The following is a 16,514-nucleotide window of genomic DNA, read 5'->3' as shown; positions in this document are numbered from 1 at the left end:
CAGTACTTGAATGTTTTTCTAAGCACAAATCTAAAATCAAAGTTGTTCTGACAGTTCTTACAGTGATGCTTCAAACCAAATTGAACAACCTCCTTCTATTGTGAACAGTGAGTCAGTTAACTAAATTACAGTGGATTAAACAAAGTGTTGTATAATCATATGAGAACAGACTTATATTTAAGCATTCCTTCTTCTTGTAGAGGCAACAGATGAAGAGACAAAACGAGTGTGTGCACACCCCACACATTTCAATGGACAGATTAAATTTGTCATTAAGGAAAACGCATACAGTTGTGTAATATAAAACATTCAAATATGCCTATACGTGTGTGTGTGTGTGTGTGTGTGTGTGTGTGTGTGTGTGTGTGTGTGTGTGTGTGTGTGTGTGTGTGTGTGTGTGTGTGTGTTAGAAATGAAGAATTCTAACAAAAGTGCCTTTGGTCTTCGTCTTTAATCATATGAATGAACAATGAACCAGTGTTGGGGAGACAATAACTCAACTCCCAAAACCCTGGGAATATAGGAATATATTGTAAGAATATGAGGGGAGTATTTGGCTTTAGCCAATAGGAACATATATGATACATTGTATAACAAGCCCATATGTGGTCAGTTTCCGGTTAGATATCCAGGCATACATTTGGATCCAGAAAGGCCCTTCAATGCTTTGTAATAGGGAGTGAAAGACCCTTGCTCCATTCAAACACAGAGGTCCTTCCTAATGCACAACAGATGTTGCAAAAGACTCCTGCAAATGATGGAGATAAAATATGGAAGAATTCAACCAACACGAGTAAATGCATCAATGTTCATGGATGCAATATTTTCTGTTAAAACCACCATCAAGTACCCCTAAATATTACAGATATTAATTTATCATTGTAGAACATACAGATTGGACAGGAAGGGCTTGCCTTTTGCATAAATACTAAAACAGCTTGATATTATGATTATATGAACTTTCTTATTTTTTGCAGATTTACAAAAAAAAAATACAAAAAAAAATTTATTCATCTCGTCTTCTCTGCATTTGTTCACTGCCCACCAAAGACACGTTCCAGGTTCAGTTTTGCCAGACCGGCTTTCAGATAACTCAGAGCGTCTTTAGTCGCTTCTTCAGCTTCAGCGGTTCTCCTCATTTCCTCCAGCTCTCGGACCCAGTCTTTTCTCCCAGCCTCCCTCACTCTGGGGATGAAGAAGTCCAGATGCTGAAGAGTGAAGGCCGAGTCTGGCTTTAATGCGATCTGAGACAGATGTTTGATGTTCTTGTAAGAATTGAACAACAGAATTTGCTTCTGGTCCTCAATCTCCTTCAGATCTTTCTCAAGATGATCCATTATAACCGAAAACCTCTTAGTTTTTTCTTGAACTTTTTCATATTTCTTATTAAATTCATCAAATTCCATCACAATGCTTGAGGTGCTGATGATGTATTTCTTGTTTTCTTTGACGTGTTTGGTGTGGTGACACTTCCCTGTGCACACGGTACAGTAGCCGTTATTCATGACTTCACATTTACTGGGATTCGAAACCCACCAGCAGCCAAACTCATGGCAGTTTTCCTCACAGACGGTGCAGGTCGTTGCCTTCCTGCTCTTCCATGAAGCGCTTTCAATGGGAACTTTCATTTTGACAGTCTTTTTTACTTTAATGTCGAAGTTTGTACGCCTGTCAATATTTTCCTTGTTTTGTCTCATTGCCTCCTGGATGTGAATTTTTTCAGACAAATTGAATGCGCTCTATCAAGACATTTGAAGTCAACTCTAAACTGCTTCTGTTCTTTTCTTTGAGAGACTGAAGGAAATGCTTCATGTTGTCGATGCTGTCTTCCCAGGCGTCTCTTTGAGCACGAACTCGACGGTCTCCAGTGTGACGGGCGTCAGCCTGCCGGTTGTTGAATAAGAAATGAACAGGTTGGTTAGTGTGGTCTCGTCTGCAGGGGATTCTAGCTTTATTAATGGCTCTGAGGACGTTTTGGGATGGCACACCATCAGAGTGTGTGATTAGAAACACAATGTTGTTCACAATGTCTTTTCCAAATAAAGAAAGAACTGAACTGACAATGTAATTCTGTCCGTCTGAGAGACGATTAGATGCTTGAATCACAAAACACACGGCATCTACTTCACAAACTCCGTCATTGCTCTGAAACATTGTGGATAAGTTGGAAGCAACTTCCAGATCTTTTTCCAGTCCTCTAGTGTCTCCGTATCCTGGAGTGTCAATGATGGTGAGAGATACAGGACCCTTTATAGGACAGACCTCATACATGGTGATTTCAGAGGTTTGTGATTCTGATTGGTCTCTGGCTTCTTCTTCTGTAATTTCATACCATATTTCTTCCTCAAACTTCACTCCCAGTAAGTAGTTGACAATGGTGTTGATGATGGTCATCTTTCCAGCGCCGGTCTCTCCCACCAGCAGAACTATTTTGTTTCATTTACTTGTATCTTTGTTCCCATAAGTCCATTTTCTGACTTTTCCATTATCATCAAGCACTTTTCTCTCAGTATTCAGACAGTATCGTTTTGGAGGACCTCCATGAATAAGAGTTGGTCTGCATGGTGGAAGTCTCGGCTTTCTGTAAAACAAGGAGGTAAATGCTTCTCATGTAGTAAAAAAAAAAATACACAGATATATTAATAGCAATAGTAGGAGTACTAGTAGTAGCAATAACTAGTAGTAGCAATGAATGCACAGTAGTAGTAGCAATAAATACACAGATATATTGTGTTACATATGTTTACAAAATGAACATATTAATGTAACAACAAGAGTTTATGAATATTTTGTAAAAAAAAAAAAAAAAAAGTGGATTTTTGAAAAATATTTGATCCATAATTTATTCAGATGATATTTAAATAAATAAAAAAAATATATTTGTATACCTCGAGGTCTGTGGTCTTTTCATGGCATGCTGTCATGTTACCATTTTTAAATTGTTGGATGCCAGAGTTTTCATATCAGTTAAGCCCAAAACCTACTTAAGTTATGATGTGAAAGCGAGTGTATGCAAAATGGCATGTAACTTCGGGAAGTATACCTTTGGCTTCAGATGGTTCAGAGATAAGCACAACGCTAGTTCAGAAGAGTACAAATACATACTCCTCACACAACCTCGGTTCCCTGAGATAGACTGGATTGCGTTGAGTTTAGCTGACACTATTGGGAAATCACTTTCTCAGAAAATATGGTCATCGTCTTTAATCAGGCATATGAATGAACAATGAACCAGTGTTGGGGAGACAATAACTCAACTCCCAAAACCCTGGGAATATAGGAATATATTGTAAGAATATGAGGGGAGTATTTGGCTTTAGCCAATAGGAACATATATGATACATTGTATAACAAGTCCATATGTGGTCAGTTTCCGGTTAGATATCCAGGCATACATTTGGATCCAGAAAGGCCCTTTAATGCTTTGTAATAGGGAGTGAAAGACCCTTGCTCCATTCAAACACAGAGGTCCTTCCTAATGCACAACAGATGTTGCCAGTACATTCATACAGGACAAAGGAATCCTAATACACTGATTACATGTTGCACTATGCTGAGACTTAAGACAGTTAAACTAGAACTTCTAACAGTGTGTGTTTGTGTGTCTTTTTTTACACCCGTTCACTAATTATTTGTTACTAACCTAAAAACAATACGGTCTTCTTGCTTGGTCAAGAAAATACAGATGTTATGCATTTTTGTAATTATTTTAGGTATTTTTTTAACAAGAGTTTTGATCTTAATGGAAATAACATGATATAGGCAACATAAATAAAAAAATGAAAGACTCCTGCAAATGATGGAGATAAAATATGGAAGAATTCAACCAACACGAGTAAACGCATCAATGTTCATGGATGCAATATTTTCTGTTAAAACCACCATCAAGTACCCCTAAATATTACAGATATTCATTTATCATTGTAGAACATACAGATTGGACAGGAAGGGTCCCTGCCCCCCCCCCCAGACCAGAACCAATTAATGCCTGTCTTGTGCTTTGGAAAATATTAGTTTTTTACAGAATTCATATTTTCTCATTTTATTTGTCTTATCATTTTTGTGGGTATAATGAGTAAGTTATGAATAAATTATTTTGAATCACTGTATTGAAAAAGAAGCTCGTTTTATCGCAACTGGCGGATCTCAAAGTATCGCGGTACGTGAGTGGACTCTCTTCTCATTCTGTTCCCGCTTTAGACTACATGCTAAATAAACAAAATGGACATTCGTCGTTTTTTTAATAAACCCACTAGTAAAAGTGTGGAGTTTTCTAACTCTGACACTTCAACCATCAATTCCGCTGCTGCTACTGACACAGCAATCGAGGCCGCATCTGAGAACAACAACGCCGGCCTTGGATCCAGCAGCACCGCCACCGTGTCAGCGGAGTTACCCGCTCAACCTGCCACATCTGGATCTGGATACACTGACCTCGGGGCGAAAGCTATTGGGCCGAAACAGCCCATACTTTCTTCTTTCCCTAAGCGCCTAATTGGAAATGTTAATCGTGCCTTCTCTACATTTTACTATCACAAGTTCCCATGGATGGAGTACTCAATTTCACTGGATTCGTTTTTTTGTTTTTGATGCCGCCACTTTTCTTCAAATACTGCAAGATCAGACGCAGACGAACTACTTACAAAAGTGGGAGTTCGGAACTGGAAAAAACTGTCAGAGAAGATGACGAAACACGCTTCGTCACAGGTACATTTAAATAGCATGAAGATGTGGGAGAGTTACAAACAGGCTTTGGGGTCAGCACAGCTGTCACACAGCCATCAAAGCACAGTAGAAAAAAACAGACAGTACCTGTACAAATCCGTTAATATTATAAAATTGCTTGCTAAATTAGGCCTCCCTTTCCACGGACATCGTGAAGATACTGATGCAGAAGCAAGGAGGAATTATTTAAGCATATGTAATTTGTTTTCAAAATACGACCCTGATTTTGAATCCATGCAGTCCAAATATTTTAACTGCACAAGCCGAGACTTTCAGAATTAAATAATTGCATTGTGTGCAGAGCTCGTTCATGAAGAAATTTCTAAGAAAGTACACGAGACTGGTTTTCTTGCTGTTATTGCTGATGTAGCAAAGTCCTCAAAGACTGAGCAACTTTCTGTTTGCATTAGATACACAGAGGGACTTCAGATCAAGGAGCGATTTATTTTGCTTTGCTGACTGTTCAAATTCTCGCGATGCTGCAGGGATTGTTTCTGGCATTAAAGAAGGATTGCAGTCGTGTGGACTGAAGGACATTCCCATAATTGCTCAGGCATATGATGGAGCCTATGTAATGTCGGGGCATTTGAATGGAGTTCAGCAACGGATCAGAGAGGAATTCCCCTTTGCTGTGTATGTGCATTGCATGGCACATAAACTAAATCTCGTACTCGTTGAATCGTGTACAGTGAACAGAGACATTAAAACGTGTCTAAATGTGATTGACAAATTATACTCCTTGTTTGCAGAGCCAAGCAACCATTGCAGATTTCTCATGATGCAGAAAACACTAGCTCTTAAACCAAAAGAGCTAGTTCAGCAAAGTGAAACACGATGGGCTTGCAAATATAGGTGTGTTTCTGCTGTCAAATCACAATATGCTGCCATCACTCGCTGTTTGAAAGAGATGGAAGAAGAGGGAGAAAAGTGGTCTGTGGATGATAGCAAACAGTCATTGAAACTATGTTAAATCAACATTCCGTTTTCAACATTAAGTCATTGAATCAACATCGAACTCTGATGTTGATTCTACATCATTTTGCACCCTGTTTTAATATTGAAACAACGTTGAATTTCTGTCCATAGATCAACGGAATTTCAATGGTATTTCAATTATCAGGAATATTGAAACAATGTTGAAATTTCAACTGAACTAAGGATCAACGTGATTTCAATGGAATTTCAATCGACTTTAAATGTTAATTTTAAATGTAATGCCATAAATTAAATAGCCTGCTTTATCTACAGCCAGGATGTTAAAAAGTAATGGAACATTTAAAATCTTGTATAAAACACTGAACACACCACATTATTTAAAAACAAATTCATTTTTATTAGCCTTTTTATTTAATTATTTGTACTCTTTATTTACACTTTAATGTCCTCTGACGCCTGAATATTTTGACGTCCAGTCCCTCCTGCCCGGTCTGGGACTTAGCGCACACAGTAAAAAACGCAGTGTCAAATTAACACTTAAAGTGTTAATTTGAACACTACTCCAGATCATACATATGGTCCCAATCTATCTAGTGTAAAAAGTACACCGTTTGTAGTGTTGAATTTAGAGTGTTAACATAGCACCTTTCAGTGTAGAAAAATTACACTCTGAGTGTAAAGTGTTACACTTACAATTGTTGTTTAAGTTTTACACTATGGGGTTTTAACACCCCTGGTGTTGATTTAATTCCATTGGATTACACTATATTAATTCCATTGCATTACACTATAAGTGTTATTAATAAAGTATTCTGTTCAGTGCAAAAAAAAAATACACTATTATATATCAAGAGTCTTCAGACAGATGTATAAATCCAAAGTTTATTAACAAATGGGCAAAATGGGTCCTTTAAAACATGTGTAAAGGTCAAATTATCACATTCACGAGGTGTTGCAGAGAAGGAAAAAATTTAATGCAAAAAATAATTAAATTTGCCTAGACATGAACAAATATGACAGGTAGATTTGAACAAGATTGCAGAAAACTACTTGTTGACAGTTGTGTATCATCCATGAATGCAGTTCCTCTTTGTCCCATCAGCGAGCAGGTAGTAGTAGTAGTCTTTGAGTTTATTGTCATATCAGCATCACCGGCAGCGAGCAGGTACGCTGTGTGGTCTCTTCAATGCAATCAAGGTGTTCTTGTATGCTGGTCCCTGCCAAAGACAAAAATAACACAAAGTCAGCTCTCCAATTAGCCGTCTTTATATTCGTTTTCCACAATACAATCAACCCAAATGGCAATATTTTTAGGCATACAAAAGGTCCAAATTTACCTTTTTGAAGACAAGGTGTTGTTCAGCTTGATATGAGGACATCTATCCAGGTCTCTTGCAGCCTTGTGGTGATGGTAGAATCAAATCAAGGAGGAGACGAATCGATGCAAGATCGCTGCCCCACTCTAAATAACAGATGTGACAACTTAAGCAAAAAATGCATGAACGCGTATAGATAATCTTATTCTGAAATATAGTCTAACCTGAATCATCAGTTTCATCACCTTTCATAGCAGATTCTGCAGAGTCGATCAGGTCCTTGAAGGTCTTGGGAGAAGCCTTTCCAGGAACTTAGCTGAGGTCTTCTAACCAAACCCCCCCCAAAAAACAAACAAAAACACCATCATCAAACAGTTACATAGCACAACCATATCTCTCTCAGATGATCCATTCTGTTCAGATGATTGTGTAGTCAGAGAGTAGTGCCGTTCACACCTGGCATTAACATTCATCTTGGGTGACACTTGGGCACAAGTGAACAACTCGAAGTACAGGTGTAAACGCACCCAAGATGCATTGAGATTCGATTGTTCTGATGAGGTCTAGGCCACGTTATTTTATTAAAGGGTTAGTTTCACTCAAAAAAAAAATAATTCAGTAATTTACTCACCCTCATGTCGTTCCAAATCCGCAAGACTTTCTTTCGTCTTTGAAACACAAATGAAGATCTTTTTGATGAAATCTGAGAGCTTTCTATGCAACTACCACTTTGATGCTACAAAAAGTTCATCTTAAAATTATTCCATATGAACCAAGCAGTTTAATCCACATTTGCTTTTTCTTCTTTTTATGTTTGTTGATTAATGTTTATATGTGAATAAAAGTCTAAATTCAATCTCATCACAAAGCGAGCGAGTCTCTTCCGAAAATTTGGACTAAACCGCTCAATTCATATGGGTTATTTTTAGGATCTCTTTATCAACTTTTTGAAGCATCAAAATGGTAATTGTGTGGACTGTCAATGGAGGGACAGAAATTGCTCGGATTTAAAATATCTTCATTTGAGTTTCGAAGATAAACGAAAGTCTTTTCATGACATGAGGGTGAGAAATGACAACAATTTTACACTTTTGGGTCAACTAACCCTTTAACTTTTTGTTCTCTTACGAGAGGTTCTCTCGTACTTGCGTAAGTATCTTACGCTAGGGGAAAACCTCTTTTCCTCGAGATATTGAAGCCAAAAATTATCCTTAATTTTGCAATAATGTAAAACGCATTGCAGCAGCATGCAGACATGGGCGAGACAGCTCACGCGCCCATTGGCTGCTCTGCGGCAACTGCACCAGCCTATCGATAGAGGCCCCTCATGACGTCAGAACCAATGAGGGTGCTTCGCGCCCATTACGTCATGTCCCGCCGAAAGCGGGTCGGGCTAGGGCTATAAATACGGCCCAGAGAGGCTGGTTTGGTCAGTTTTTTATCTCTTCAGCGAGCCTACGCATCGCTGGATCCTGAGAGGAAGCCGCGCCGTCTGATTCAAGCACTCAGCGGGATTTGTTCTGCATCTGAAGCTGCCGGTCGACAACTCGCCGCCTTCAGTCGCCGTTCCTGCTCACGCTTTCCGGCGTACATATGTCTTTTTCAAGACGCCCCTTTCCTGAGGACGCACAGCTCTCGCGCTCGCTGACGGCGACTGCCCTCACTGTGAGCTAGTTACTGCCTATGGTGACTCTGCGGACTCACCTGGCATCCTTCTCCGAGACTGCGCCTCCGCCCCCCGCCCGCAAAGCTTGCCGGTGCGCCCGCTTGCCTTGCCTGCTTGGAGGATGATACCTGCTCTCCCTCTGTTCGAGCCGCGCAAACCGCGCCGTTCACAGGGGAGGCTGGAAGCGGACGGTTGGGGTTAGTTTTTCTTTACGTACAAGAAAGCTACCCTGCCCCTGCGCCCCATTCACGCGCCACTCACCGGCGAAAGGAGAAAATAGTGTTTTTAGTCCCGCCGAAGCTGGACGGACCTGAATTTTCTCACACATTTCTCAGTTCCCTGATCAGGCGACTGGAAATATAAATATTGCAGCGCCTGCAAGCAAACGCCGAAGAAAACATGTTGACGCTCTTATATGCTCGTGCATCTGAAAGCTTTTGTGTCCCCCCCCTGTGGCTCAGTGGCGGAATCTTTGGTTTTTCCCACGAGAGACCGGTGTTCGAATCCCGGTCTAACGGCAGATAAATTATGCCTCCAATGCTTCGCTCTGTCAGTTCCCTGAAAGGCGACTGCAGATGTGCATTTTGCAGCCAACGAGCGCGTTGTACAACCCGCTCGCCTGCACCCAAACACCGTTTCTATGGTTCCCGTGCGTCACTGGCGAAAGGAGAAAAGAGCGTTTATGTCCCGCTGCGGCCGGGCCGAAATCTATTTCTCACACATTTCTCATTCCCCTCTGAAGTTCAGGCGACTGGAAATGTCAATACTGCAGTGAGTGAGCCTGTTGTAATGCACGCACGGCCGCAAACAAACGCCAGCATGTTGACGCTCTCTGATAATACTCGCGCTAACTAAATACCTATGTGTCTTCCCCTGTGGCCCAGTGGCAGATTCTCAGGCTATCGCGCAAGAGACCCGTGTTCGAGCCCGGGTCGACCGGCAGATAAAATTATGCCGTCAATGCTCGCTCTGTCAGTTCCCTTAAAGGCGACTGCAGATGTGTATTTTTGCAGCCAATGAGCGCGTTGTACAACCCGCTCGCCTGCACCCAAGCACCGTTTCTATGGTTTCCGTGCGTCACTGGCGAAAGGAGAAAAGAGAGTGTTCCTAGTCCAGCTGCAGCTGGAAATGTCAATATTGCAGTGGACGAGCCTATTGTAATACACGCACGCCTACAAACAAAAGCCAGCATGTTGACGCCCTCTGTTTCTATGGCAACTTCTCGCTCGTTCAGTTCCAGTAAATGCGACTGTTCCAGTGTATTCTGCAGTAAACAAGTCGGCGACACAGCCCGCTTGCCTGCACACAAACGCCGCTTTTACGGCGACCCAGATAAATCCCATAAGAGTGTGTTTTCTGGTGTTCCGGCCACGGCCGATGGTGTTATGAGTGTAGACAAAATGCCCACTGCCCAGTGCTCATTCCTACACAGAAACACAGCCCGTCACACAGGGCTCGCGCACATGAAATCGACCCAGATCGATTGCGCATTAAATGTGGTAAATGTGCCCACTGCCCAGTGCCCACAAACACTACGTTCTGCATGTCTCAAGGTTTCTGTAAAACGAAACCAACATGCATTCGCTCTGCTCAGGCGGACAATGCTCTCAGTGTTGTAAATGTGCCCGCTATCCCACGCCCACATTCACACATAGACATGACAGGTCTTACGGGACTCGCCCAGCCCTCCTCCTCTCGGTTGACCACCGCAGAGGAGTCGAGCGCGGGCAATCTGCCCGCTGTTATCAGCGCGCCCCCTGCCTCAAATGTCATAAGCGCGACGCTTATGTTGCAGCACACTGAAGCCCCTCTGTCACTGAGCGACCAGAGCGCGCTTCGCATTCAACCCCTAGCCATTCGTGCAAACGCATGGGCAAGGCTACCTGGGGTTTCGAAGTGGGTGCTAGACATTATAGAAAGAGGCTACTCGCTACAGTTCGGTCGACGCCCGCAACGCAAAGCGGCGCGAATCGATACTACGGTGAAAAAGGAAGTAGCACACCTACTTCGAGCCGAAATAGCGAAGTTACTGAGCAAAGGGGCTATAGAACCCTTATCACAAGCTCAGAGCGAAGGGGGCATGTACAGCAGATATTTTCTGGTACCCAAAAAAGACGGGGGTCTCAGACCCATTCTAGATCTAAGACGACTAAACAAAGCACTTCTGAAACGACGGTTCAGAATGCTCACGACCAAGAAAATCCTCTCGCAAATTTGTCAAGGGGACTGGTTCATGTCGATAGATCTGAAAGACGCTTATTTTCAAATACAAATAGCGTCACGTCACAGGCGATTTTTGAGATTCGCCTTCGAGGGTCAGGCATATCAGTACACAGTCCTGCCATTTGGCCTATCCCTGGCACCTCGCGCATTCACGATGTGCATGGATGCAGCGCTCGCACCCCTCAGGCTCTGAGGCATACGAGTGCTGAATTATTTGGACGATTGGCTGGTTCTAGCTCGATCACAGTCGGAGCTCATAGAACACAGGACCATATTACTCGATCACCTCGAGAATTTAGGTCTCACAGTCAATTGGGCGAAGAGTTCGCTGTCTCCCAGTCAGAAAATATATTTTCTGGGCACAGATCTGGACTCGCTGTCAATGACAGCACAGCTGTCGCCGCAGCGCAGACTAAGTATTCAGCGCATGACAGAGATTTTTCGCCACAGCGCTTTAGTCCCGCTCAAAAAGTTTCAAAGGATGCTGGGTCTCATGGCTTCAGCATCCTCAGTGCTTCAGCTGGGTCTGCTTCGCATGCGCCCGCTGCAGTATTGGTTGAAAGCGCGCGCCGCGCAGAGCTTGGACCTCCGGTCTCGCGCGCCTCAAGGTCGATCAGAAATGCGTCGCAGCTCTGAAACCTTGGACAGTGACCGACTGGTACCGGTCAGGAGTAAGCCTGGGGACTTCCTCGAGTGTGAAGGTGGTGTCTACGGACGCCTCAACCTCGGGATGGGGAGCGCTGCTCGAGGGCAGACCGTTATTCGGCCAGTGGTCGGAACGGGAGAAGCTTCTGCATATAAACTGCCTGGAAATGATGGCAGTCGACAACGCGCTGAGGCGCTTTTTTGTCCCCAGATAAAAGACACCACGTCTTGGTCCGTTCGGACAACATGTCAGTGGTGGCTTATATAAATCACCAAGGAGGTATCAGATCCAGAATCCTTCACAGGCTGACGGAACACCTCCTGGTCTGGGCTCAGCACAATCTGCGCTCGCTCAGGGCAGTGCATGTGCCCGGCCATCTGAATGTGGGACCAGACAGACTGTCCAGAAACTATCTTCCGGCAGGAGAATGGTCTTTACACCCACAGACAGTCAAACTGCTATGGAGGACATTTGGCAGAGCGAAAATAGACCTATTTGCGTCTCAAGAGAACGCTCATTGTCAGGAATTTTTCTCCAAGAGCAGGGATGCGCTGGCTCACGTGGCCCCGCTGCCCGCTCTATGTGTTTCCCCCTGTCACGCTCCTACCCCAGGTGTTAGAGCGAATCAGGGAGAGCGGATGCCCGGTGCTACTCGTCGCCCCATTTTTGGACAAACCAAGTCTGGTTTCCAATCCTGATGCAGCTGACGAGTACCACCCTGTGGCCGATACCGGTGAGGAGGGATCTCCTCTCGCAGGCAAACGGCTCGGTCTGGCATCCTTACCCGGAGCTTTGGTCCCTACATGTGTGGGCCATCAACGGGTACCCGTTAACCTCCCAGCGGGAGTGTTAAGCACGATCACACAGGCTAGAGCTCCATCTACGAGGCGGCTCTATTCCTCAAAATGGTCTGTGTTCACTAGCTGGTGTACAGCGAGTGGTACTCCGCCCTCACGCTGTGGGGTGCCGGAGGTTCTCTCCTTTTTACAAGAGCTTCTGGATAAGGGCAGAACCCCATCCATGCTCAAAGTTTATGTGGCGGCCATAGCGGCGTTCGCTGAACCACCGCTCGGCCAGTCATTAGGAAGGAACGATCTGGTCATTCGCTTCCTTAGAGGAGCTAAGAGGCTGAACCCTCCCAGACCTCCCTCAGTTCCCGTTTGGGACCTTTCCACGGTTCTGGAAGCCATGAAAGGTGCCCCATTCGAGCCAATACAGTCAATAGACCTGAAACTCTTGTCTTTCAAAACAGTGTTTCTTCTGGCTCTCGCTTCAGTGAAGCGCATAGGGGATTTGCAAGCGCTCTCAGTGAGCGCGACGTGTATGAAGTTTGGGCCTAATGACTCGAGAGTCATACTCAAACCAAAGCACGGATATGTTCCTAAATCCCTCAATACACCGTTTAGGGCACAGGTTATATCCCTGTAGGCCCTGCCGGTATCTATAATATGCTCTTATCAGAGCTCTATATTACAGGAATGATGCTATTCTAGCCCCTCTTCCCGGATTCTCTGTGAGTCCCTTGTGATTAGGCACTGTATGAGCCCCGGGCACCTGCCCTTGGGACTTTAGTGTTATGTCTCAAGCACGCACAGCGTTTTACACTGTGTTCCCCTAGCGTAAGATACTTACGCAAGTACGAGAGAACCTCTCGTAAGAGAACGTACTCGGTTACTAATGTAACCTCGGTTCTCTCTAGAAGAGGGAACGAGTACTTGCGTATCTTGCCGTGCATGCGTCACGTTCTGATTCGCTTCAGCGATGAAAAAACTGACCAAACCAGCCTCTCTGGGCCGTATTTATAGCCCTAGCCCGACCCGCTTTCGGCGGGACATGACGTAATGGGCGCGAAGCACCCTCATTGGTTCTGACGTCATGAGGGGCCTCTATCGATAGGCTGGTGCAGTTGCTGCAGAGCAGCCAATGGGCGCGCGAGCTGTCTCGCCCATGTCTGCATGCTGCTGCAATGCGTTTTACATTATTGCAAAATTAAGGATAATTTTTGGCTTCAATATCTCGAGGAAAAGAGGTTTTCCCCTAGCGTAAGATACTTACGCAAGTACTCGTTCCCTCTTCTGCTCGAGGGCAGACCGTTATTCGGCCAGTGGTCGGAACGGGAGAAGCTTCTGCATATAAACTGCCTGGAAATGATGGCAGTCGACAACGCGCTGAGGCGCTTTTTTGTCCCCAGATAAAAGACACCACGTCTTGGTCCGTTCGGACAACATGTCAGTGGTGGCTTATATAAATCACCAAGGAGGTATCAGATCCAGAATCCTTCACAGGCTGACGGAACACCTCCTGGTCTGGGCTCAGCACAATCTGCGCTCGCTCAGGGCAGTGCATGTGCCCGGCCATCTGAATGTGGGACCAGACAGACTGTCCAGAAACTATCTTCCGGCAGGAGAATGGTCTTTACACCCACAGACAGTCAAACTGCTATGGAGGACATTTGGCAGAGCGAAAATAGACCTATTTGCGTCTCAAGAGAACGCTCATTGTCAGGAATTTTTCTCCAAGAGCAGGGATGCGCTGGCTCACGTGGCCCCGCTGCCCGCTCTATGTGTTTCCCCCTGTCACGCTCCTACCCCAGGTGTTAGAGCGAATCAGGGAGAGCGGATGCCCGGTGCTACTCGTCGCCCCATTTTTGGACAAACCAAGTCTGGTTTCCAATCCTGATGCAGCTGACGAGTACCGCCCTGTGGCCGATACCGGTGAGGAGGGATCTCCTCTCGCAGGCAAACGGCTCGGTCTGGCATCCTTACCCGGAGCTTTGGTCCCTACATGTGTGGGCCATCAACGGGTACCCGTTAACCTCCCAGCGGGAGTGTTAAGCACGATCACACAGGCTAGAGCTCCATCTACGAGGCGGCTCTATTCCTCAAAATGGTCTGTGTTCACTAGCTGGTGTACAGCGAGTGGTACTCCGCCCTCACGCTGTGGGGTGCCGGAGGTTCTCTCCTTTTTACAAGAGCTTCTGGATAAGGGCAGAACCCCATCCATGCTCAAAGTTTATGTGGCGGCCATAGCGGCGTTCGCTGAACCACCGCTCGGCCAGTCATTAGGAAGGAACGATCTGGTCATTCGCTTCCTTAGAGGAGCTAAGAGGCTGAACCCTCCCAGACCTCCCTCAGTTCCCGTTTGGGACCTTTCCACGGTTCTGGAAGCCATGAAAGGTGCCCCATTCGAGCCAATACAGTCAATAGACCTGAAACTCTTGTCTTTCAAAACAGTGTTTCTTCTGGCTCTCGCTTCAGTGAAGCGCATAGGGGATTTGCAAGCGCTCTCAGTGAGCGCGACGTGTATGAAGTTTGGGCCTAATGACTCGAGAGTCATACTCAAACCAAAGCACGGATATGTTCCTAAATCCCTCAATACACCGTTTAGGGCACAGGTTATATCCCTGTAGGCCCTGCCGGTATCTGAAGAGGAAGGGGACGCAGGCTTCCTTTGCCCGGTCAGGGCGTTAAGAGCCTATGTGTCTCGCTCATCTGTTTTCAGACAGACGGAGCAGCTCTTTGTTTTGTTCAGCGGACGTTCTAAGGGACTAGCTGCGTCAAAACAGACTTTATCCAGATGGATAGTTGATGCTATAGCATGGCCTCGTCGTGGGCTTGGTCCAGTGGGATTGCCTTGCAAGATATCTGTATGGCGGTAGGCTGGGCCTCCCCGTCTACATTTATAAGGTTTTATAACCTCGAGGTTCCCGCTTTACAAGCTAGGTTGCTCTCGGTTTAATTTTTCAGTATTGCCCGCCCGATGCTATCGGCTCAGGATGCTGAAACTGCTAGAGCGTCGATCACTGATCGTCTGTATACTTCTGTGGGCAGTGCGTAAGTCCCCCATATTTATCAGTCCAGGCCGAGTTCGCCCTGGCTGTGTGGAACACTTGATATAATATGCTCTTATCAGAGCTCTATATTACAGGAATGATGCTATTCTAGCCCCTCTTCCCGGATTCTCTGTGAGTCCCTTGTGATTAGGCACTGTATGAGCCCCGGGCACCTGCCCTTGGGACTTTAGTGTTATGTCTCAAGCACGCACAGCGTTTTACACTGTGTTCCCCTAGCGTAAGATACTTACGCAAGTACGAGAGAACCTCTCGTAAGAGAACGTACTCGGTTACTAATGTAACCTCGGTTCTCTCTAGAAGAGGGAACGAGTACTTGCGTATCTTGCCGTGCATGCGTCACGTTCTGATTCGCTTCAGCGATGAAAAAACTGACCAAACCAGCCTCTCTGGGCCGTATTTATAGCCCTAGCCCGACCCGCTTTCGGCGGGACATGACGTAATGGGCGCGAAGCACCCTCATTGGTTCTGACGTCATGAGGGGCCTCTATCGATAGGCTGGTGCAGTTGCTGCAGAGCAGCCAATGGGCGCGCGAGCTGTCTCGCCCATGTCTGCATGCTGCTGCAATGCGTTTTACATTATTGCAAAATTAAGGATAATTTTTGGCTTCAATATCTCGAGGAAAAGAGGTTTTCCCCTAGCGTAAGATACTTACGCAAGTACTCGTTCCCTCTTCTAGAGAGAACCGAGGTTACGTTAGTAACCGAGTACGTTATAGTGATTGATGTGTCATCATGAATTATGGCAATCAAGACACATAAATCACCCAAGACACATGTAAATTCCAGGTCTGAACAAAGGAATTGTGTGGTTGCCCAGTTAGGTTTAAATTTTTCATGTTCATTCGTCATGTAATAAAAAATAAAAAAATATATATATAATGACACTCACAATTCTGGATTCATCTTCAGCATTCTGTTGCTTTCTTCTTCATTTCTCTTGCTTGCTTTCTGTTGCAATCTCATGAGAGGAGCTTTCTTCACTTGACTTGTCGAGGCCAAATCTATATATATATATATAAAAAAAAAAAGTCAGTTGAGGCTAATATTTCCAAAATTCAGTAATGTAATACAATTTAAATTAGGGCTGTAAATATGGTAAAATAATTGTGATTACCCTTAATTTTGATTATTCTGAGAGCTTTCTATAAA

General features: G+C 44.8%; 2 long non-coding RNA genes and 2 pseudogenes across 4 annotated transcripts in view; 1 reads left to right on the top strand and 3 right to left on the bottom strand.

Annotated features, from left to right (window-relative positions):
• The window catches only part of LOC309492563, a 276,178-nt gene that overhangs the window by 187,383 nt on the left and 72,281 nt on the right, over nt 1-16,514 (top strand). The window lies entirely within an intron of this gene.
• Nucleotides 1-16,514, bottom strand: part of LOC309492934 — a 104,333-nt pseudogene that overhangs the window by 66,132 nt on the left and 21,687 nt on the right. The window lies entirely within an intron of this gene.
• On the bottom strand, nt 435-4,469 carry LOC309492935 (annotated as a pseudogene). Its single transcript has 2 exons — nt 4,435-4,469; nt 435-2,581 (listed from the first exon to the last, which is right to left on the bottom strand). The product of its transcript is annotated as an uncharacterized misc_RNA (transcript).
• LOC309488795 lies at nt 6,609-16,362 on the bottom strand. The gene is made up of 4 exons (XR_014202274.1): nt 16,255-16,362; nt 7,223-7,303; nt 6,999-7,123; nt 6,609-6,878 (listed from the first exon to the last, which is right to left on the bottom strand). It is a non-coding gene; the product is annotated as an uncharacterized lncRNA (long non-coding RNA).

This window comes from Leuciscus leuciscus (genome assembly GCF_965113295.1).
Source record: "Leuciscus leuciscus genome assembly, chromosome: 2".
Taxonomy (NCBI): Eukaryota; Metazoa; Chordata; class Actinopteri; order Cypriniformes; family Leuciscidae; genus Leuciscus; species Leuciscus leuciscus.
This window is presented reverse-complemented; position numbering and strand designations above follow the sequence as displayed.